Below are 23,784 nucleotides of genomic sequence, written 5' to 3'. Positions count from 1 at the left end.
AGTGGTAGGATTCAATTTTTTTTTACTACTGGTTCTTAGTGGGCATGGTGTGGCTTAGTGGGCATGGCAGGAGAAGGATACTGCAAAATCTTCATTCACTCCCCACTCCTGGGGAAGGTTACTGCAAAATCCCATTCCCTCCAAACCCCACTAACCTGCTTTCCAGCTCCTTTCTCCTGTGCAGGAAAACAAAAGAAAACCCAGCCGATCAGCTGGTCAGAGGCAGAGAACAGATGGGGGCGGGACCAGTCAGAGGTGGTATTTGCCGGTTCTCCGAACTACTCAAAATTTCCCCTACTGGTTCTCCAGAACTGGTCAGAACCTGCTGAATACCACCTCTGCTCCCAGGCTTTTTCTATACCTCCTGATTCATTGGGAAATTTAAACCAGCTATTTTGTTGTCTAAACCATGTTTTCTTTAAGTTTTAAAATTTTAAGCATGACGGTTGGGGAATTCTGGGAGATGATGCCTACACATCTTAAAATTGCTGAGGTTGAGAAACACCAGTCTAAAACTATCTTCTTCCCATTACTTGGAAACCTTAAGAAGCAGAAGTTCCACAGGATGATGGGTAGGTTGTAAATCTATGGTTATGATTGTCCTACTTTCCATAAGGTGAAATGTTTTTGCCACTTTGTTTTTGTCACTGCATAATGACTTAAATAATTTGTAACAGTCTTGCAAAACTAAATGCAAATGCAAATGCTGGCTAGTTATTTTTAAAATATTGGTAATTCTATTTATCATTTAATTATTCCCCATAGACTTACTTTAGGGAATATCATACTGAAGTTAAATCTCTTTTGCCATCTGTGCTTTGAGCAAATAACAAAATCTCTCCTCCCCCTCCTCCTCCTCTTTCTTCATCTCCCTCCTTCTTCCATTGCAGATATTTTAACACCCCCTCCCCCCAAAAACCATCCCCAAACTCAACCTCAAACAAATACATTATGCAACAAATCCCACTAAAGGAGGGAAAATTGAGAGAAACTGAAATGGGCACATTCACAAAAATGACAAAATTGAAGGAAATAAAATGGACAGATTCATTCATTCCTAGATATTTGACCCGTAGCCAGAATGCTTAATTTTTCCTTTACCCTGATGCTAAACATTGCTCCCCTGAAATAAATGAAAATATGCTTTTGGCTTCGAGTCGCTTAATAAACATCCTGGTTAAATTGAAACCATTATTTGCTGCAATCCAAGAAATTCTTGGCATGTGTCATGAATGATATTGTGGTTTGGACCAAAATTGCATTAGCTTCCAAGAGTTTACTGGGAGCTTAATCATTCCATTGCTCAGAGCATCTGCAAAACTGGGAAATATGACACAAATCAGCTCCCAAAATATGCTGCAATGAAGAAAACTGACAGGAAGCCTGAGATGGTGCCTAAAATATCTGTTTAAGTAGAAGAGTTTCAACCAGTTGCCACATGAGCAGTATCATGCTTCTGTATGAGGATAATGGGGTGGGTTCAAGCCAATGCACAATAATAATTACATTTATTGGTTATTTGGCATCTAAATGTTGCACTGCATTTCTCTTTTAGTGTTTTAGTATTTTGAAATATGGGATGAATTTATGCCTATTGCACATTATCCTAACATACAAGTAGAGAATGTGTGGTCTCAAAACCTGCATTTCAAATAAATTCAAAGGAAAACAGAATATACAAAGAGAAATGAAAGCAAATATTTAAATAACCAGATGGATGGGTGGATGGAACCACAAAGTTCCTCATGGGAGATAGAGAAGGTGCATCTTCCTAGGGGACCTTGGCTAATAGGAGATGTAAAATGAAAAAGTGATTCCCTTCAGCTCCCTACTCCCAGGGTACCTGACCTTTAGAGCTGAGTAGTCTTTCTGTGTTAACTACAGCCAAGGTATATACTTTAAGCTATTTTCTCCCGAGTAAGAGAAGGAAAGGCAGAGTCATCAACAGTGGTAGAAGATATATTTAGGTTCTGAAGTACAAAAGCTTGCTTACTTTTCTTCACATTATCTCTTACTTGTATCCTAAGATGGTTTCACATTAAAGGCCCTGGATTCAAATGTCTACATTTAAGGAAAGGGGGCAGAGCTAAAAGACACATATTTTATTCATTGGTGTGCAATCTTCATCAACATGGAAGCATCCTGATGTGTTGACAATGAAGCTCCCAGAATTCCCAGGTAGTATTTTCAGCCTCCCAGGGTTAATTCTAATGTTGTATCACAAACGGCTGTTATTGATTTTTTTTACATAGAACCTAATAAATAGAAATAATGTAATAAAACAATCTATGATTTTCACGGAGAAAAACTATATTGTCACGCAGAAAATCAATCTATGTAGTTGCTAAGAGTTCACACCAATCTGAAGGCACATAATCAATGAAAGGAAGAGAGGGAGGATCATAAAATGTGGGAAAATGTTGTTTGATAAATCTGAATTTGCATGATCTGCTTTCACAAATTAGGGCTAGCAAGCTGTCTTGAATATTTGAAGAGCATGGAAATCTGGCAAGAGATTTGAGTGTATTGATGTTGAATAGTAAGTAGATGACTAAGCAGCTTCATTTTTAATTGATTGGGTGTTTGAAAAGCCAAGCCATGTGCTAACCTAACAATTACTATTTGTACTCCAAAGTGCTTGGCAGGCTCTACATAGCCAAGAGATAGCTTAAAATGTAATAAGTAAATAAAAACCATTATGCAGGAGGTCTGTCCACTCAGAATCACCTGAACTGCGAGATGGGAGGCAAATAAAATTTATCCGTCTGTCTTGTCTGTCTGTCTATATCTATCTATCTATCTATCTATCTATCTATCTATCTATCTATCTATCTATCTATCTATCTCTATCTATCTATCTATCTATCTATCTATCTATCTATCTATCTATCTATCTATCTACCGTGTTTCTCCAACAATATGGCCTCCACCAATAGGAAGACCCAGCATGTTTTCTAGGCATAAAATCAAATTAAGCCCCTCCCCCAAATTTAGGCCTAGTTTAAAACATGCAAAATAATAGGAAGGGTGGGGGACTTGCCATTTGGAGTGCCGTTGAGCTACCACCGCCATTTGGAGTGCCCTTGGAGCTGCTGCCGCCGTTTGGAGCTGCCTCTGCCGTTTGGAGCCGCCGCCGCCATTTGGAGTGCCGCCGTCACGTTTGGAGCTGCCGCTTCCGTGTTTGGAGTGGCGGTGGTGCTTCAAACAGCGGTAGTGCTCCAAACGCGAAGCGGCAGCTTCAAACGGCGGCGGCGGCTCAAGCGGCAGAGGCAGCTCCAAACGGCAGAGGCAGCTCCAAACGGCAGCAGCTCCAACAGCACTCCAAGCGGCAGCGGAATGGGCAGAAGGGAAAGCAACAGAGGCAGGTGCCAAAGGTCTTGGGTCTGCAGCAAAGGTGTTTGGTGGGAGTAGGGAGCTCTCTGCGCTTCGCCATGATCGCCCCTTAGAGCAGCTGGTGGCGAGGCTGCCCGCGGGCGCTCTAGATGAGGATGAAAGGGGAAATTAAGTTACCCCCGAAAAGGCGGCCTAACCGTTTTTCGGGCTCAAAAAAAATAAGGCCCGGCCTTATTATGTGAGAAACACGGTATCTATCATCATTTATCTATCTACCATTTCTCCCTGGTAGTACCCAAATTCTAGCCTTCAGAGGGCTTCAAAACAGTACATAGGGAGCTAATTCAACCTACCCAGCAATCTGACATTCAGCTGGAATAAAATATTTTATAAATGTATTTATTTCTTTAGTTAAAGCATCACTACTGAACAAATCCAAAATTCTTTTGTCTCCACTGACAAGAACAAAGTTTTCTTTGGCACAATTAGGAGTTCAGAATTTCTCTTTTGCTCCTCCCTCAGTTTTGTTCTCTCTAATAAACTGCTTAGTAACTGAAAGGAGGCAGATCTATGGCTGGTACCTGGAAAGATAGATACCAAAAACCTTCATGAATTACTGACTTTCTGGTATTCAAGATAGTCCCTGCTTAAGAGCTGTGGTAGCGCAGTGGTTGGGATGCAGAACTGCAGGCTGACTGCTCATTCCAGGAGTTCACTTCTAACTGGCTCAAGGTTGACTCAGCCTTCCATCCTTTTGAGGTTGATAAAATGAGGAGCCAGATCAGCGGTGGGATTCAAATTTTTTTACTACCGGTTCTGTGGGCATGGCTTGGTGGCCGTTGCAGGGGAAGGATACTGTAAAATCTCCATTCCCACCCCAACCTCACTGCTTTCCAGCTCCGTTCTCCTGTAGAGGGCAACAAAAGAAGATCCAGCCGATCAGCTGGGACTCGAGAGGCAGAGAATAGATGGGGGAATGGGGCCAGTCAGGGGTGACATTTGCTGGTTCTCCGAACTACTCAAAATTTCCACTACCAGTTCTCCAGAACTGGTCAGAACCTGCTGAATACCAACCTCTGAGCCAGATTGTTGTGGGTGGGTGGGGCAATGTGCTGACTGTGTAAACTGCTAAGAGAGGGCTGTAAAGCACTGTGAAATGATATATAGGTCTAAGTGCTATTGCTATTGCTTTTATAAAACACAACAAAGGTATTTTCTGTGGATGCTGCTGATCTTTAATAATATTTCAATAGATTATGAAAAATGTTCAGCACTTTTCTTCTTCATTAGCTTACCCTAACTGAAATTCTTAAAATGTTTTTTTTGGGGGGCAATTATATTAAATATTTTTAAGATGGCATTGATCACAATGCAACAGCAGAAAAAATAGTATTTTCTGGTCCCTCACCACCACTGCTTGGGGATCTCTGTGTTTTACCAAAACTACCGTATGTAAAGCTATTTTTGGGCTAACAGTGGAATTGGCATTCAGCATAAGTTTACTTTAAACTGATGGAAAATCAGAGGAGTTCCATGGCTTGAAAAATCTGATGTCAGGAGCTGTACAGATAGTCCTTGAATTGCGACCACAATTGCGACCAGAATTTCCATGGCTCAGCAAGGCAGCTTTTAGGTGAGCTGCAGTGGATTATACGACATTATTTTGCCATGGTTGTTAAGCAAAACAGCTGTTAAGCAAATCTCATTTCCTCTATTGACTTGGCTTGTCAGAATCCAGCTGGGAAGGTTGTAAATGGTGATCAGGGGACACCAGGAATCTGCAACTGCCAAATACCCAAATTTTATTCAGGGGACTGTGGAGATGCTGTGATGTTCATTAGGTGCATAGGCTGGTTGTAAGTTACATTTTTCAGCACTGCTGTAACGTTGAATGGTCACTAACTATTTGGAATGGTTGTAAGTCAAGGACTACTTTTACATATTTCTGGGGTAAGCAGGTTTACGCACCTTTACCCAGGAGAAAGCAGCTCCAGGATTTACACCAGAGCCCATCTTTTTTAATGCTTTAATTGCTGCTAACAATGCCCTCATATCACAAAAGATATGCGTCTTTACTGAGATTTCCTGGCTATCAGAAACTTTATTTGCATGACCAAATGGTTTTTCCTCTGGATACATCTGAGTAGGGTCAGATTAGATGAGAGATTAGATGCATTGTTGAAATTAAGGTGTGACTAAGCCGCCTATGGTTGGACTTAAGCGTAGTATACAAAATTATCTGCTACAATGTCCTACCAGTCAATGACTTCTTCAGCTTGAACCGCAACAATACCAGAACACACAACAGATACAAACTCAATGTAAACTGCTTCAAACTTGCTTGCAGAAAGTACGACTTCAGCAACAGAGTGGTCAATGCCTGGAATGCACTACCTGACTCTGTTGTTACATCCTCTAACCCTCACTCCTTTAACCTCAAACTATCCACTATTGACCTCACCCCATTCCTAAGAGGTCTGTAAGGGGCGTCCATAAGTGCACAATCGTGTCTACTGTCCCTGTCCTATTGTCCCCATTTATTTGTACCTGTTTCCTGTATTCTTACTCACATTTTTCTTATACCTATTATCTTGTAAGCGATTGACAAATCAAATCAAATAAATAAATAAATAAATTGTCCATTACCCTCCTTCTCCATTTAAAATTGCAACCTCAACATGCACATATGATGTGATACTTGGAAACCACTGTCAATGTTGGCATCTACATTATGCTATTTCATCATCTGTTTTAGAGTCCCTGCCCTGATGAATGCTTGTTGATTTAAAAGCTTTATATGGCTGGCCATCTAATCCTTGACTTTCAACAGTTTGTTTAGTGACCGTTCAAATTTACAACATATTTATGAAGGTTGCAGTATTCTGGATTCATGTGAACATTTGCGACTGTCTGAGAAGTAAAGTCAAAGGGGAAACCGGATTCATTTAACAATCGTGTTACTAACTTAACAACTGCAATGATTCACTTAACAACTGTGGCTAAAAGGGTCGTAAAATGGGGCAAAATTCACTGAACAACATAAATTTTGGACGGCATGCATCATTTCAATTTTTCGCTTCAGACACTGCAACCTCTAGAACTGATATCATTCCATGAGATTAAGTGAGCCAATTTGTGCCTTCAGTAACAGACAATATGCTAAGAGTTTTTGGTCAAATCAAGCCAAAGTGATCAAGAAGTTAATGTAGTTCCAGTGCCATTAACTCTGTGACCGAGCGTCCACACTTGAAATTACTGAGGAAAGTAAATGATGCTTGAGTTATCCTGCTACAGACCTTGAAATAGTTTCCAGCACTGAATTTATAAATAACACCAGAAGTCCTGCTGTTTTACCTCCTGATTCACTCTTCTCCAAAGCTTTTAAAATTCAAGATTTAAACAAAATGGAGAAAAGGAAAGCACTTATTTAGCTGCCTTGCGGTTAATTAAATGAGGATTGCCAGAGGATAAGGAGGGGAAAAAAAATACGTTGTGAGTCCAACTTCTCTTCCTGCTGAATCCATTTTTTTTATTCATTTGTATTGATGCAGTAAATAGGTTGAATTATAGCTCAGATTATCACAGTTACTTTGCAGCACAACCTTCGCTTTTGTGTCACAGAATATGTTGCAGCAGCTGGAGATAAAAACTAGGCCTCTGTATACAACTGGTGTGAAATCAGACTTCCGTGAAAGAAGAGGTTTCACTCTACGGCACAAATGTGGGACTGGAATCTAAAATAACTTATCCTAAAGTGGTCCCAAGTTAGCCAAAATAAATGTAGCCTTTGTTTTATAAGAGCACTCTGGTGGCATTCCCCATCTCCATTTCTTCCAGGCATTTTAGACAAAGATTTTCTACTATTAAACAGCATGGATTACCCACTGCCAAAATACTGGAATTTGGAGATTGATACAATGGTTAAGTTTTTCTTTCATTCCATGATCTGTATTTTTCAATTCTCTTTCCATCTGGGCTAACATACAGTACTGGGTACAATAATGGCAGAATCTTATCATTTCATATGTATATAGGTTATCTTAATATATCACCTATATAACTGGAAGTTTAAATGAGTAACAAATGCCATAAATTGAATCCCCAATAATATAAAGCAAAACTGTATCTTAATTTCATCACTGAATTGAGTCTATCCTGAATACATGTAAACCACTAAAAAGTTATATTAGATAAGATGGCAATTGCAAATCAAAATGTATACTCAGACAATTTCTTTCTTACCGAAACTACCTAAATGGTATCTCCGGTATGCTAATATCTAAAGGACTAGCTCTATACCCGTGCTTCGCTACGAAACTATGTGATCAGGCTTAGTTTTTGGGGAGAAGAATAAGGGGAAAAATTGTGCCTTTGCCTACCAGCATCCATCGGTATTCATCTGGCTAGTGTCCTGTCACTGTGTGTGAGAGTTGAGGGCTATTTGGAAACTGAAACAGTATTTGCTGTGTGAGCAAGGAGACAGCAAGGAGCCTGGGCATGGCTTAGCTCAAGTGTTTTGTACTAAAGCTGCTTGGTGCTGTGAAACTGAAACTGAAACTCCTCTCCTCTGCTTGTGTTTTGTATTTGGAACAGATTTCTTTTCAGGTGGGGAGCGGGAGTAGAACTCCTTAGCATCAGAGCATGTTAATAATAATATATGAAATACTAATGCTCTGATGGTCATTTCAAAAAATCCTTTCTTATTGAGCACCTAGAAGCCAAGAGGAACACATATGCCAAATTGCAAGTTTGTAGGCTTTACAGTTCTGGAGATATTGTGATGAAACGTGAGTGGTATTTTGCTTTTATATATATATAGATATATTAAGTATTGAATGAAATGGATTTTCTGTACCTGACCCAAAAAATCCAGATTTCTAATTTATGAATAATAGCTCTGTTATCTGGAAAAGAAACAAGAACAGACAGATGAATCTATTTCTAGATTATATCATTTCTATATGTATTAGTTCTTAGATTGCTTGCATTCCTACACAAATTTGTAAGGTTCCAAGTTTTTATGAATCCTGCAAGAAAATTCACATTTTATTTCCTATATAGTTTCTCATAAAACATTTGTTTAGAAATAGATTTTCTTATTTTTAATTATTTATTATTGCAGCTACTCAGTCCCATAAACTTTGGGCTATGAAACAATAAAAACTGTTAAAACTTAAAACCTAAAACTTCATATGCAGCCTGGATGAAAACAACCAAATAATAACCAATCCAATCAAACCAGTATACTGAGTATTTACACTGTGAATTGAAACCACTTAAAGGTCAAACTTGATCGCGTCACATGACGTATCGTGACTTTTTTTTTTGCCTTTGCGGAGCCAGGATGGGCGTGGCCTGCGCGTGATGCATCCGCCCCGCAGACCGCCAGTGTGACAGGTCTGAAAAGCAGCTGATTGCCTTCTGTGATCATGAGGACGCATTCCACTGTGATTTATATTCAGCATTTCCCATATATTTACGAACACCTTGCTCTGCATTTCTCAGGCTTGGCACGAGATGGTAGTTGGTTTTTGTCATAACTGTCTTGGGAAACTTCAGCTCCCAAGATATCTTCCACAGTCCCAGTTACTGGATCAAGGTGAAAGAAGTGAATTGCATGGCCAAGTCTAAGGCCTAGTACAAATGATATCATCAGCTGAGGAATACATAATTCTCCACCAGTCAGAATGCCAACTGCATGCCACTCAATCTACTCTGCTGTCTTTCATCAATTGATTTTTTCATTTCTTTTGCACATATTGATATTCTGTACTTTAACATACAATGTTCTATTGGCCATTCACTGTGGGTATGATTTGGTTCTTATTATTTATAATTTATGTTGAATACTTTGATGTTTAGTCAAAGTGCCAAAACTGGTCAGAATTCCAGGGATTTGACATTTCTCTGCCTCCCAGTCTTGTTCTTGATTCACATGCTACTTCTAAAATTTATTTTAAGTAACTTAGTCCTTTGAAGCTGCCATATTCAGCTGCCATATGCATTAGCAGCATATTTCAAGATGAGAACTTTTGTCCATCCTTCTCCTTTTACAATTCAGATGCAGTCCCTAAAATTTCCTAACATCTTGAAAGTTTCTTTCTGTTTTAACTCTGTTTAGCTAAAGTATATTAATTCCTGCAGAATTCAGGGAGACATTATATAGGCTTTTTTTGGTCAACAATATTCAAGTACTGTTGCCTTGAGATGCTCAATTTACCAATCTACCCTAAAAATCCTGAAATTCTTGGTGGTATCTCAGTTAAAAATTAATCAGGGCAGAGCTTATTTAGCTTGCAAAATTAAGGAGGGCTAGTAAGACATGCAAGTTTTACTTAAATAATAAAACAGAAGATTTTAAAAAAATGAAATTTTAAATTATATCTTTTTCAAGAAGAAATAACATAGTAAAAATGACCTCACTGCATTTATGTTGTTGAAGATTCAGCAAAGTTATTGCTGTATTTAAATATGTTGTTTCATTTCATTAAGACACAATAATGGAAGCAAAATTAATTTGAGATTTAATATTTTCAGATGCTTATATGGAAGTTGACTTCTGGACAAAAAAAGGGCTTACAGTCGAAAGACTTTGTTTGGCATGGAAAGGCAAACAAATGGGTCAACTTCTCAGTAATTTGCAGAACTGATTATATAATCAGTTCATCAGCTACTGATGAATGTAATGAATCACGTTTCAGTTTATTAACATATGTCTTTAAATATGTTTTCATTTTGTTTTACACATGTTTTATTACTTTTCAGCTTTTTTCTTTTGTAATGTTGTTGGCGCCTGCTACATAGTGCCCTAGACTTAACTTTCAGAAGACAGAAAAAAGTTGGATAGTTGATGTGGCAGTCCCTGGAGACTGCCAGAAGAGAAAGAACAAGAGAAATCACAAAAGATACAAAGATTTGCAAACAGAAATGGAACAACTGTGGCAAAAGAAAGCAAAAACAATGCCAACAATAATAGGCACCTTGGGTGCAATCCAGTGATGGGATTCCATTTTTTTTTACTACCGGTTCTGTGGGTGTGGCTTGTTGGAATGGCAGGGGAGGATACTGTAAAATCTCCAGTCAGAGATGGTATTTGCTGGTTATCCGAACTACTCAAAATTTCAGCTACCAGTTCTCCAGAACTGGTCAAAACCTGCTGAATACCACCTCTGGTGCAATCCCAAAATAACTGCACATCACTTGAACACCCTCAACATTGACAAACTCACCACGAGTCAATTGCAAAAGATAGCTTTACTTAGAACAGCTCACACCCTGCAACAATATCTATAATATCATCAAACAATAATATTTGCTTGTCCTAGGTGATTGGGTGGATAAAGTGACAAATCCAGTTTAAGCAACTGGCTGACCAGCCAATTGAAGTGGGAGTCAAGCTATTCTCCAAAGCACCTGAGGGCAGGACAAGAAGCAATGGGTGGAAACTAATCAAGGACAGAAGCAACCTACATCTAAGGAGAACTTTCCTGACTAAACCATTAATCAGTGGAACAACTTACCTCCAGAAGTTGTAAATGCTCCAACACTGGAAGTTTTTAAGAGGAATTTAGACAACCAGGGTTTCCTGCCTGGGCAGGGGGTTGGATTGGAGGTTAGATTGGCAGAGTCCCTTCCAACTCTGTTATTCTATTCTATTCAATGAACAACAAAATAACAACAGCAACAACAAAACAGCAGCATCAAACCAGAGTTACATAAATCCTGGTTCTACCTAGTTGGAGTTCCTTCTGGTTCAAAACTCATTTTTCTCCAAAATAGAGCAAAAAATGCTCTGTTGTCACAATTTTTATTCCGTTCTGTGGAATAAAAGACTGGATTTCTGTTTAGAAAAAGCTTGGACCTCAGCATTTTATAGAATCTATTTAGAGAATGCAAGGTTGGAAGGGATCCAGTACATAATGTCCCAGCAATAAACCAATAGATGGAGCATTTTGTTACAGAGAAGACTTCATGAACATGTGAGTCTTTTGAATATCCTTCAATCTATTTGTTCTTCTTTTACAGGTTGTTTTTGTTTGCTAATGTTCTGTTTACTCAGCAAGTCCCAGCAAAGACGGTCAAAACTAAATGTCGAAATTTGCTGCGTGACAATTACTAATTTCTTGCAGCCTGCTTTACATAATTGTACTTGACTAAAGACAAACGTGTGTTAAATTGGTTCACTTACAATTTGGCAGATTAAGGGCAACAAAATAATCAAATCAATCAGTTGCAATTGTTAGTTTCTGGGGCTTTTCTCACCAAAGATAAATGTTTGCTGGTTTTTCTCTGTTGCTAGCAACTGTCTTTAAAGTCCAGTTGAACAGAAATATCACAATTCTTTACAAGAGAATTCATGGCAGAATTCTATCTATCCCCCTAAGGAAGGCTAGTAAATTAAGCAAATCATGTATGGACCACAACAAAATCATAAAAGGAAGTTCTACCTAGTCACTATTCTCCCCTACTCCTCTAGTGGGTTTCAAATAGGTACTTTTTAAACGATTCAAGATGCTGTGAAAACATTTTGATGTTACTATTCAATACATGCTTGATCCTAGCATGGCAGTGGATAGAAAAGGCTGCAGATACAACCACATCCAGAACCCTAATCCAGAACAGCCCTTTGTTATCCAAGCTGACGCCAGTGATGTGGCCGTCGTAGAAGTTCTCCTTCAGAGGAATACAGAGGGCAGCTTACAGCCCTGAGTTTAAACCTCCAAAAAACTGACCAAGACTGAATGGGGAGGTGGGCAGTATGGGAGAAGGAAGCCTATGCTGTCCTGTGGGCCCTGCTAACCTGGAGACACATTCTGGAGGGCAGTTACTTTATCCTCACCATCCACCTTCGGCCTTTGTAACTCAGTCTGTGTATAGTTCTTGCATCTACTCTTGAGGAATGACACAAGTCATAGCCGAGACTGAGATATGAAGACCAGATGTGGGTGGTGGAGCAGGAAAAAGTTTCTTAACATGAGAGTATGTAAGGTGATAAAATATCTTCCTTCTTCTTCCTTATAGTAGTGCTACTTTCAAGAAGTGCATTTTCTTCAGCTTGGGGGAAAAATAATGCCAACTATGGCTGTATATTTTCATACCTCAATGATAATGAGCTATGACACACTTGTCAAAGATGGCATGCTATATTTTGGGTGACTCGCAAATGTTCACTCATACCTGACAATAACTAGTATGCCCTGTTGTCTCACAATTTTTGGAGTCTGTGGAGTCTGCAAGAGAATCGGGGTCAGTGGTGGGATTCAATTTTTTCTACTACTGGTTCTGTGGGCTTGGGCTTGGTGGGCATGGCAGGGGAAGGATACTGTAAAATCTCAAGTCAGAGGTGGTTCTCCGAACTACTCAAAATTTGCGCTACCGGTTCTCCAGAACTGGTCAGAACCTGCTGAATACCACCTCTGATCAGGGTGCTTTTGGGTGGCCTCCAGAGCCTATGGAAGTTGCATGAGAGGGCTAAGCTTTTGCAGGGCCCCTGGAACCCCCCAAAATCATGAAAGAATGGGGACAATTTAGTGTCATTTTCGAGGGCTCCACATAAGCATCCTTTGAAGCTGCTTCAAAAACAAAGAGGTGGTATGACATGGAGCAGTCTCAGATAAGCTACAGGGGCCTGAAAGAAGAAAACACTTCCAGAGAGTAAGCAGATTCTGGAAGCTTCCAGGGAACTTACTTCATTCCCCAAAGCTCATGTGAATTTCAAATTTTCAAAAGTTATGTTCACAGATATACACAAACAAAACAATTTAATATATATTCTTCTAATGAAAACAAGATATGTTTGTTTTGTGTGTGCATTAAACAGATTTAGCATTTTTCTTACTTCTCTAAGGCAATTAAAGCTGCTCCATAGCATATAGTTTGTCAGATACAGATTAACAGAGTTGGAAGATGTGCAAACCCTTGTCATCTGGGTGGTTTAGGGAAATTTGTGTGGCTCATGGAAGCTGATGAAATGCTAAAGAAAAGATGCCAACCTTTCTGTAGTACTTCCAGAAATTAAGTCCCCAAATTCTACTTCCAGAATTTTGACTTTCAGTTTGTGGTGGGAAGTTGAGAATGAAAGAGGTCTGGATGTAGGCTGGGAAATGTGAGTTAAAATATTTAGTCAGCCAGTTTATTCCTAATAAGGATAACATAAGCGACTCAGTCATGCATTACTAGTTAAAACCATGTGGAAGTTATATATGAAAGGGTGTGAGATCATGGTCATTGCTTGTATCCCATGAATACAATTTATTTTATCCCTAAATTATAATATTATGATTAGGAGTACCACTGGTACTGTTGAGGCTAGGACTATTTTGTCTCCTTCCTCCTTTCTCATTCTCCTTTTCATTAGAACGTAAGAAGATCTATGTTGGATCATATCACAGTCTTCTCTTATCCAGTGCAATATCCCAATAACTGCCAAATGGATAATAAAAAGAAATCTATAAGGGCAAACTAAATCCAGAGAAGAAAAGCTTAGCCCAGAAAAATATTAAAATGCTGATAGAACTTGTGTAGGACACGGTTGAATTGTGGAGTCCTTGGTGTTGTTGGAGTTCGTATTTTGTTTGCAGATGTTTCATCACCCAACTAGGTAACATCATCAGTGCTGATTATGGGAAGACCGAGAACTAGTTTTGTATAGTGGTTAAGTCATAGAAACTGAGAGACAGTGAGTACCATCTTAGCCCAAAACCAGCAGGATTGACCTTGGGCCAGTCATTTTCTTTCAGACCTAGGAAGAAGGCACACCACTTCTGAAAAGCAGTTACAAAACCTGTATATATTATGTTCTCTAGTTTCAAAGGTAACTACTAATAGAACAGAAGCAAATTCTCTTATTAGTCATAAATATTTCCATGTATAAATAGTAACAATTAGTGTGTTACGGCTGTTTATTTGGCTCATAATGAAAGAAATGTCAGATTTGTTTAAAGGATGACCAGAATTCACACAAGTTTAAATTTTTCCAGAGTTGGTTAGTAAGTCAGCAAAGTCTAAAAATGACAATGTTGATTATTTAGCGGTGTCTGGGAAAACCATTAATGATTCTTCCCATAACCTGTAAGGCTGAGTTCATTTAGAAATAGGAAGTGAAGCTCTATTAGTGTTGCAGAAAATGAAATTGGACAACTCATCCAGATGAAAGGTGATTTCGGAATTTCTGGTTAATGTAAGCTGTTTTTACACACAAAAACACACATACACAGAGACATGCACAAGACCTTGTGGAAGCTGTTGTGGAGAGCAGTACAGACTGCAATCTGTTGAAACACACACCACAAATACGAAATACTTCGTATTTCAGGACTACAAAATTCTAGCATTTTCACCAAGTTTAAATCCCAAACACATATCAATGGCAGTAAAAAAGTAATGTGGAAATTGAATTCTTGAAATCAGAACTTTTCTATTAAACTGTAGTTTCAGGATAAATATTTACTCTTTCAAGCAAACATGAGTATGGAACATAGTTTGCGATTATATAGTAAAGAGGAAAAAGTTTATATGGAACCCAAAAAGTACAGATGGCTCCAATCCTCCATGCTTTATAGAAGCAAGATAAAAATATTTTAGTAGGCTTAATGGAGTAATAGTCCAATAGTCAACCCTATCATGCAAGAACTATAAATGTATATTTAGTTATTTGGGTCCTGTAAAGCGGCCAGGACCTGTTGGTCATTTACTGTATTCCTGTGATTAAAATTACTTCTGCTTCATGATCTAGCTCATGTCTTGAAAGATTCAGGATGAAAATGTAAAATATTTTTTAACACAAAGGGTTCAGATCACTTATAGCTGGAAGCCCATCCATATGTATGAAGGCAAGTCCTTAATACAGAGAAATTCTCCATTGTTTCTGTGGTTGAGGGTAGGCCTATAACCAAATCTTTCCAGACCTAGTCCCATCATCTTAATAACTACACCCAACTTGATTTTGGAATGATAGTCTAAGTGGTAGACCACCACCTGTAAGATGTTGATGAATAAGAGATATAAAGAGACATCATTCAACAGAGGAGATGCAAAGAACCAATCACTGCTTGGAAGTCTCTGATAGAAGGATCCGGAGAACTAATACTACATTCTTATCACCAGGAATCCTTATTTAGTCTTTGTAGTAAACAACAATTCTGGCTGTTCAGTAATGGGATGCTGTGATTATTTTTCAATTGTTGCTGACATTCTCCTCTTACCCTTTCAGGTGAGGATGCTAAGATGTAATGATATTCAGAAAGACGTTGAAAAGTTTGAAAATTCCCCAGGTCTTGGGGTATATTCGATGAGCCCCTATAGGTTGTTTTATTATTATTTAGAGTTGATCTTCTAAATTTGATATAAACATTTTAAATATACCTAATTTTTAATGTAAGTTGCCCCGAGTCACCTGGAGTCTAAACTGAATGAAGGACTAAATCGGATGTCAGCAACCTATGGCTCTGGAGCTGCATGCGACTCTTTGGGCCCTCTGCTGTGGCTCCCTGTTGGGTGATCCCACCACTGTCTGCCTCCGCCCCTCACCCTCCCCTCCCAGTCACTCTTTGCCTGGCTTGAGAAGGTAAAACACAAAAAACAGAAATGAGAGGGAGGAAGGGAGGGAGGGAGGGAGAGAGAGAGAGAGAGATATTTCCCACAGAAAATACAGGGAGCCACAAAACTTGGGTAGTCGGGTGGAGTCATGTGACTCGGTGAGAGTGACATTGAGTTGGCTATGCCCACGCAGGTTTTGTGGCTTTCTTTTCTGTGGGAAACAGGTCCAAATGGCTCATTGAGTGTTTAAGTTTGCAGATCCTTGGACTAAACGAATACATAAGTAAAATAATTTAACCACATTTGGAAGACTAAAATTTATCCACCTCTGGGATAGGTTTCAGTGAGTTCTATTGGGAAAACCGTCTGGAGAGATTTCCCAGATCTTTACAGGATTAGGGTTGTGTAAATCACTGTCTAAAGTGAGTTCTGTCTCCAGGGGCTGCTTTTCAGAATTTGGTGTGAAGGTGAGTAAGGATAAGATAAAAATGTAATAAATAAATATCCCTGTGAGAAGTGGTAATAAATCGTTCTAGACAACTTTCCTTTTATTCTGTTAATAATACTTGTCATTTTGAGAGAGGAAATTATGGCTTCTCTTCTTTTCCAGTGAATGTAGCAATTTAAAATGGATTAGACTGAAAGGAGATATTGCCTGAGTAGAAAGGGTGAATGGAAGGTCATAGAGCTAGTGTGCCTTTATACTACAGAAGTTCCCTTGTGGAAAAGGGAGTTGCTCAGCATTAATAACCTCATTCTTGCTACAATGAACTGCTCACCCTCAGTATTATTGGCTTCTCCATGACAGGGCTTCATACCAAAGACCTGCAATCTTAGGGATGCTCCGGAATCCCCAGGTAGATTTAGAGTAGCTTTATGATTGTATCTTGTCACAGTTTTTCCAGTCTCAAAATAAAGAGAGGAATGGGTAGAAATGGTATACTTCTACTCTTAGTCACTCACCAGGATTTGATTCAGAGATGGTATTCCGCAGGTTCTGACCAGTTCTGGAGAATCAGTAGCATAAATTTTGAGTAGTTCGGAGAACCGGAAATACCACCTCTGACTGGAGATTTTACAGTATCCTTCCCCTGCCACGCCCACCAAGCCACACCCATACAACCGGTAGTAAAAAAATGTGAATCCCACCACTGATTTGATTGATTTTTATAATAGGAAGGGAAACATCCTTAAAACATCTTTTCTAGAATCCTCAAAGCAGTCATGTCTTTTTTTTTTAAACTATTTAAAACTACTTCAAAAAAAAAAAAAAAGCATGTGCACACATAACCACTTTGTCTGGGAAAATGTTTCTATGAAGTTATTTTATTTATTAGATTCATAAAGTTGCTCAAATCAAAAGCAACTCTATATCCTGTACCTAGCTGGCTACCCAAACAGAACCCTACAGCTCCAAACGAATTCTTTCAAAGGATTTGCAAAACCCATTTTCTGCTTCCCGTATGGGCAGAAGTGCCATTCAGAAAACCACGAGTTGCCAGGAGACTAAATTAATGTTTTTAATGAGTTTCTGGAGAGCAGACATTTACTGTGCATCCCATTAATGTGCCTTCAGTAGCTTGTCCTATATAGGATAATTGTGTTTGTATAGCATGGCTTCAGGAGTACTATTGAATATTCTATGCATTGATTATTGCTTGGCTACAGGTAAATAATACCAAGGGTCAAACTACTGGTTTAAACTTCATGTTGGTCATAGTTATTTGTAAGTTGTTTATTTGATTTGTGACATATCTGCAATAGCTACCATACAGTAAGGAAGTTGTGACTATATAAACTACTTGTGCAGTTAATGACACAGTTTAACCTGACCAGATATGGAAATAGGGCTGCAAACAACCTCTATTGCATGGGGTGGAAATGAACCAGATTGATAAATAGCTCAGGCAGTATCAGCAGCTTTTTAGAAAAAGAACTAGGTTTTTATCAGGAGAGACCTATCAATAGCCCTGGAAACTTCTAAAGTCCTTTCAGATGAGCTGAAGAGAACTGACCAATCACCAAGCCTGATATTAGGTAACACATTATGTAACCCAGTTATCATATTATTAAGGAGCTAGATGGTTGTACTCTGAAGAGACATAAACTGTACCAATCCACTATGTCACAGTCCACCTGTGACATAATTAAACATGTACCAGTACCAGCAATACTGCTGAATCTCCCTTTCTCCCTTTATCTGTGTCTTTTTCCTAACCATTTTTATTTATTTAATTAAATGGAATAGGAAAAGAAAATGAGAAGAAAAAAAGAAAGCAAAATAATAAAAGTATATTATATATGAGAGAGCTTCTTATACATATATACTTGTATCTAAAATTTTATAGTTTAAATGGAAGATGATAATCTTTCATTATTGTTGATGCATGCCTCTTAGAGACCAATGACCAGAACATCAAAAAAGACTATTCATAATACACAAACAAATAAATATTCATTCATATGTAACTTATGCCTGTTAACAATTGATTCATAATAATCTTCTCTGCTTCTGTAATTTTCAGGTTCTATTTGGATGGTCTAGGTACAGCATACAACATTAGTTAGAGCTAGTTTGATATAGTGATTAAGGCACCAGGCTAGAAATCAAGAGACAGTATGTTCTAGTCCTGCCTTGACATGAAAGCCAACTGGGTGACTTTGAGCCAGTCACCTACAACCCATTTTACAGGGTTGTTGTTATGGGGAAAAAATAGGATGAAGAAGGAATATTACATATGCTCACCTCTTTGAGTTATTTATAAACATAATAAAAATGGAGAATAATTAAAAAATGAATGAATGAATAAAAAAAAGAAAAGAAAAAAAATTCTTGTACTCAAAAATATGAGAACAATTTCTGACTTGTTAAATTTAAAAGGGTTTTGTCTTGCTCTTTGTAATGGTATCACTGCTTGCTAACTAAATAAAACCACTGAAACTTATTTTGAATTTTTGAGCTCATGCTGTCTCCGTGGATTACTAAAAGCACTATGAATGCACTGTGAAGAATTACCTCGAAAACAAGCAGCTGCAAATTAGGCAAGAGTGTTGGCTGTCACTTAGTTAAGTATTAGTAAGTTCCTTGGAGAATGGTGGAAAAAAGATGCTGCCCAGGGAACGGTCAGATAAGAAAGGCCATAGCCTGCAACTATATTATGGTGGAGAAAGAAGCTCAGAAAGGACCTACACAGCAAGTTCTCCAGATGTAAAGAAAGCAGGAGATTTGTAATTTCAGACTTGCAAGATTCTCTTAATATAGCCTTACGATAAAGAAGAATTACCATATCTTGTTGAATTTCCTGTCTGGTCTACATGGGAATGTTGACAGGTATGAAAGCTTAATTAGGGCTATGCTGAAGCCTGTTCTCAGTCCTACAAAGATTTTTTTAGTTTCATTGCATTTCAATCGAACTAAAGAATATAAAATAATAAAACAATTGTTTCATGAAATAGATTGTGTAATAAGAGTGGGTCCACCCATCCATCCATCCTATAGTCTTACAGAGGATCCTGCTCTTTCATCAAGTTACACTGCACTTCAGAACTTATTTTACATTATTATTGTTGTTGTTGTTGTTGTTGTTGTTGTTGTTGTTGTTGTTGTTTTGCATCTACTGTCTTGATTATTTGCTGAGAATATTAGAATGTTTGTCTACTTAAAATTCTGGCATGTATTTCCTACCAAAGATCATCAAGTAAGTCAGATTCTTGTAAGTCAGATTCAGTGTGTTCTCAACTCAAGCACTGAGCAGAGCCTGTGGGTTAGAATACATGTGGAGTAGTAAATATATTTTTATGCAATTGAAGTTAAGAAATGAAAGAAAAATTGATGGAAATTGATTGAGGAGCACTTCCGGCTAATGAAGTTCTGTCTTATGGGACTCACAATCTATACAAATCAAAAGACATCAGATTTAATTGATTTTTGGGGGGAGTTTCACTACATTTGGTTTGCATTTGGTAGACAGGAAAAGACCACCCATATGTACGTACTGTAGATTATTTAAATTAAATTAAGAACAGCATTTTTGTGGTTTCATGTATCTATATGTGTAAAAGATTGCCTGATTATAAGAGTTTTTCAGCTCTTCAAAAAAGACGTGGGCTGTTGAACATGACTCCGTGTATTTACTGTAAGCAATTTTATTTAGTTTTAAGTAAATTCTGTTGATGTACTACTATAGCTTTGTTTGGGTTAAATTTGGCACACTTACTTTTCCCAACGATACTTGCTTGTTTCCCACCAAGTCTGATTTAAACTGGTAGCTCATTTAGTCGGAATATCTTGGCCAGAGTGCCTCTTTGAAATTTTTTTTCTTAACTCTCCCTTCCTTTTGCAAAGGCCTTCCTTTTACCCAGTGATTGTATGGCATCCATCAATTAGAGATAGACCAGGAGATCTATCCATGAAACCTCCATTCATATCAGGTTCTTCGGAATCTGAAGTGGCAACATAAGCGCACCAATCTGCCTACCGTCCCTGTCCTATTGTTTCTCTTTTTCTTTTATTTTTCTTATATGTACCCATTTCATGTATTCACAACTATGTATACACTTATACTTATTATCTTGTAAACAATTGGCAAATCAAATCAAATAAATAAATAAATAAATAAAACTTCTGAGACAGCACTTGTTTTTTTTTTCCTTTGTCATCTATCTCCTTACCCAATGATCCTTGTATCTGAGATCCTGTCAGAGACACACACAGACATATTTCAGGAACAATGGATGACTCTAGGAAGAAGTCCTGTAAGCCCTGTACATTAAAGGATACCTACCTATCCTGAAATCACTTTATTTTCTAAGTGAAGAAAAATGTGTCCAGGCCATAAGACATGGCTCATAATATGACTGGAAAAGTCGAAAGAGTGGTTTATGTACCTACTAACTCGATACTCGTCTTCGCTATGAAACTATGTGGTCGGGCTTAGTTTTGGGGGAGGAAAATGAGGGGGAAAAAATCTGCCTCTGCCTAGCAGCATCCATTGGTATTCATCTGGCTAGTCTCTTGTCAGTATGTGAGAGTTGAGGGCTGTTTGGAAACTGAAACAGTATTTGCTGTGTAAGCAAGGAGCCTGGGCGTGGCTTAGCTAAACTGTTCTGTACCAAAGCTACTTGGTGCTGTGAAACTAAAACTGAAATTCTTCTGCTTGTGTTTTGCATTTCGAACAGATTTCTTTTCAGGTGGGGAGGGGCAGGGGTGGGAGTCTACCAGTTCGCACCTATTCACTAGAATCGGTTGTTAACATTCTAAGCAGTTCGGAGAACCGGTTGTTAGAAGAAATTACTGGCCTAATCCTGTAAGGAAGGCAGGAAGGAAACATTCTGGTGTTGCTTTCAGAAACTTCCTCTCCGTTAACCCTTATTACATTCTTGGCAGGACTAGACTTCCTGCCTAAGGAACTTCTCTGGAGGTTTTTTTTGCCTCCTTTGCTGGCACTTTGCTTGTGTGGAGTGACCATTTAAAGTTACAATGGCACTGAAAAAAGTGACTTACGACCATTTTTTCACACTTACGACCGTTGCAGCATCCCCACAGTCTTGAGAGGCCAGCCGAGGAGATGCATGCCTCGATGTGAGTGATATTGAGTTGGCCATGCCCAGCCAATAACATGACCACCAAGCCATGTCCACCCAGTCACATGACCACCAAGTCACGCCCATCACCTAAGCCATGCCCACAGAACCGGTTGTTAAAAAATTTGAATCCCACCCCTGGGGAGGGGCAGTAGAAGTCCTTAGCATCAGATCATATTAATAATAATATAGGCAATACTAATGCTCTGATGGTCATTTGGAAAAATCCTTTCTTAGTGAGCACCTAGAAGCCAAGAGGAACAGATGTGCCAAATTCCAAGTTTGTAGGTTTAATGGTTCTGGAGACTTTGTGATGATGCGTGAGTGGTATTTCGCTTTTATACAGAATTGTGTTCCTCAGTTTGGAGCAGGATACCCCCCAACCCCCAAGTTACATTTGGCATCCACTCTGCTGAGGTCTGGAAGGCCCTTCATACCTGGCTCTGTTCCTAGGCCTGAAGGTTGTGTGTCTGTGGAACCCTATTCTGTTTTGTATCATCTTTTTATTGGTATGGCTTTTTTTTTTTTAGCCTGGACTACCATTTCAAGACATTGTTCAATGTCTTTTAAAAACTGTTTGTAATCGTTCATTTGATTTTGTAAGTCACCTAATCTTCTGGAGTGAGCAGCCATAACAAATGTGCTTAAATAAATAAGTTAAAAAATTACCACCCTATAGTTCTCCCAACTTCCGATTAGTATTTTGCCATTAGTACAAATCTGTCTGACTTTGAATCTATTTTTGTGGAGCGATTTTTTAAAAAATACATGTACTGTATTATATTGCTGTGATAAAAACACCCATCATTCAACCAAGACAGTATGACTTTAAGCTTTCATATAACAAAATGACATATGTATCCATTCAAACAAGGATGAAGAGGAAATAGGGAATAGCTTATTTTTTTTGGGGGGGGGGAGGGTGGTGGTTTGAAGCAATTTTGGGAGTGGTAATGAGAAAAGCAGACATGACAAGAGCAATTCTTTTCTTTTCCTACCCTGCAATTCAAATTTCAAGTACTGTAACCTCTCACAAAACCATCGCGAAAATCTGACATGATTCATTCACTAGTTAACTAGGTGGTGATTTGATGTTTTGGAAAATCTGATGTTCTGGAAAATGAGCAGAAGGAAGTCTCTATTTTAAACTGGAATCAAAATGCATTTTTCAGTCAATGTCTGAATTAAGGTGATCCACACAATCTGAAACAGAATACAGAATTACAGAGTTGGCCAGAATCTTGGAGGCCTTCTAATCCAACTTCCTGATCAGGCAGGAAACTCTATGGTATAGAGTCTATACCATACCAGACAAATGGCTGTCGAATCTCTTCTTTAAAACCTCCAGGACAGAGCACCATTCTACTGATTAATTGTTCTAACTGTCAGGAAATTTCTCCTTAGTTCTAGATTTGATTTTGTGTGTGTGTGTTTCCTTACCAAATGGCTGAACATACAAACATAATTTGCCTCAAAGTGGAAGAATGAATGTCAAGGACAGGGGTCTTCAAACTTGACAGCTTTAAGACTTGTGGACTTCAGCTCCCAGAATTCCTCCTCCAGTCAGGTTAGCTCTGGGAGTCATAAACTTGCCAAATTTGAAGACCCTTGGTCAAGAAAATGTTAAAATGAAATTCCGCAAGAAAGAATCCTTTGGCCTCCAGCCTTCTCACGGGTGAATAGTATACAAATTGGTCCAGGATACCAAGACCTTTTCTTTAGAAGATGATACCAGCAACACAAACTCTATGAAGAAGGCGAGCTCTTTCATTCCATGAAGTCACTGTTCACTGCACCGATGGATGTCACTGTTAGGAGGTTTTGTTTTCCTTGTGCAGTTTTGAAAAGGAACGAGGCCAAATTGTATAGAATTCTATGAAATTCTACCCCTTATATTTAAAGTCCAATGTATGTTTTCATAAATGCTTATAACTGGTCAGGATGAATATAATGGAACCAAACTGGAATGCTTTCTGGGGAAAAAAAGTATGATATTTCATCGCAGAACTACCATCTTTTCCAGTGTTTCTATAATATCAAGCAAGAGCTGTATGTAACTGTTATAAATTTTCCTTAGAGAATTAGCTAAACCAGAGGTCTCCAAACTTGGCAACTTTAAGACTTGTGGACTTCAGTTCCCAGAATTCTCCAGCCAACTGCAAGTTGAAGTCCATAAGTCTTAAAGTTGCCAAGTTTGGAGACCCCGGAGCTGAACTGATCCTTCGAGATAATGTTACATCTCCAGTGTTGAATAAAGAAGTAAAGATCTGCATTGTATCTTGACTCCTTTGTTAGTCTTGCCACTTTATCTCAAGCAGTCCCATTTGATTT

General features: G+C 38.6%; 1 protein-coding gene across 6 annotated transcripts in view; it reads right to left on the bottom strand.

Annotated features, from left to right (window-relative positions):
• Positions 1 to 23,784, bottom strand: part of CPQ (carboxypeptidase Q) — a 162,086-nt gene that overhangs the window by 6,618 nt on the left and 131,684 nt on the right. The window lies entirely within an intron of this gene.

This window comes from Notechis scutatus, chromosome 3, assembly GCF_049901735.1.
Source record: "Notechis scutatus isolate UNSWTSFEM ecotype Mainland chromosome 3, rNotScu1.2, whole genome shotgun sequence".
Classification (NCBI taxonomy): domain Eukaryota; kingdom Metazoa; phylum Chordata; class Lepidosauria; order Squamata; family Elapidae; genus Notechis; species Notechis scutatus.
Note: the sequence above shows the minus strand (reverse complement) of the source record. Positions and strands in the feature narration are given on the sequence as shown.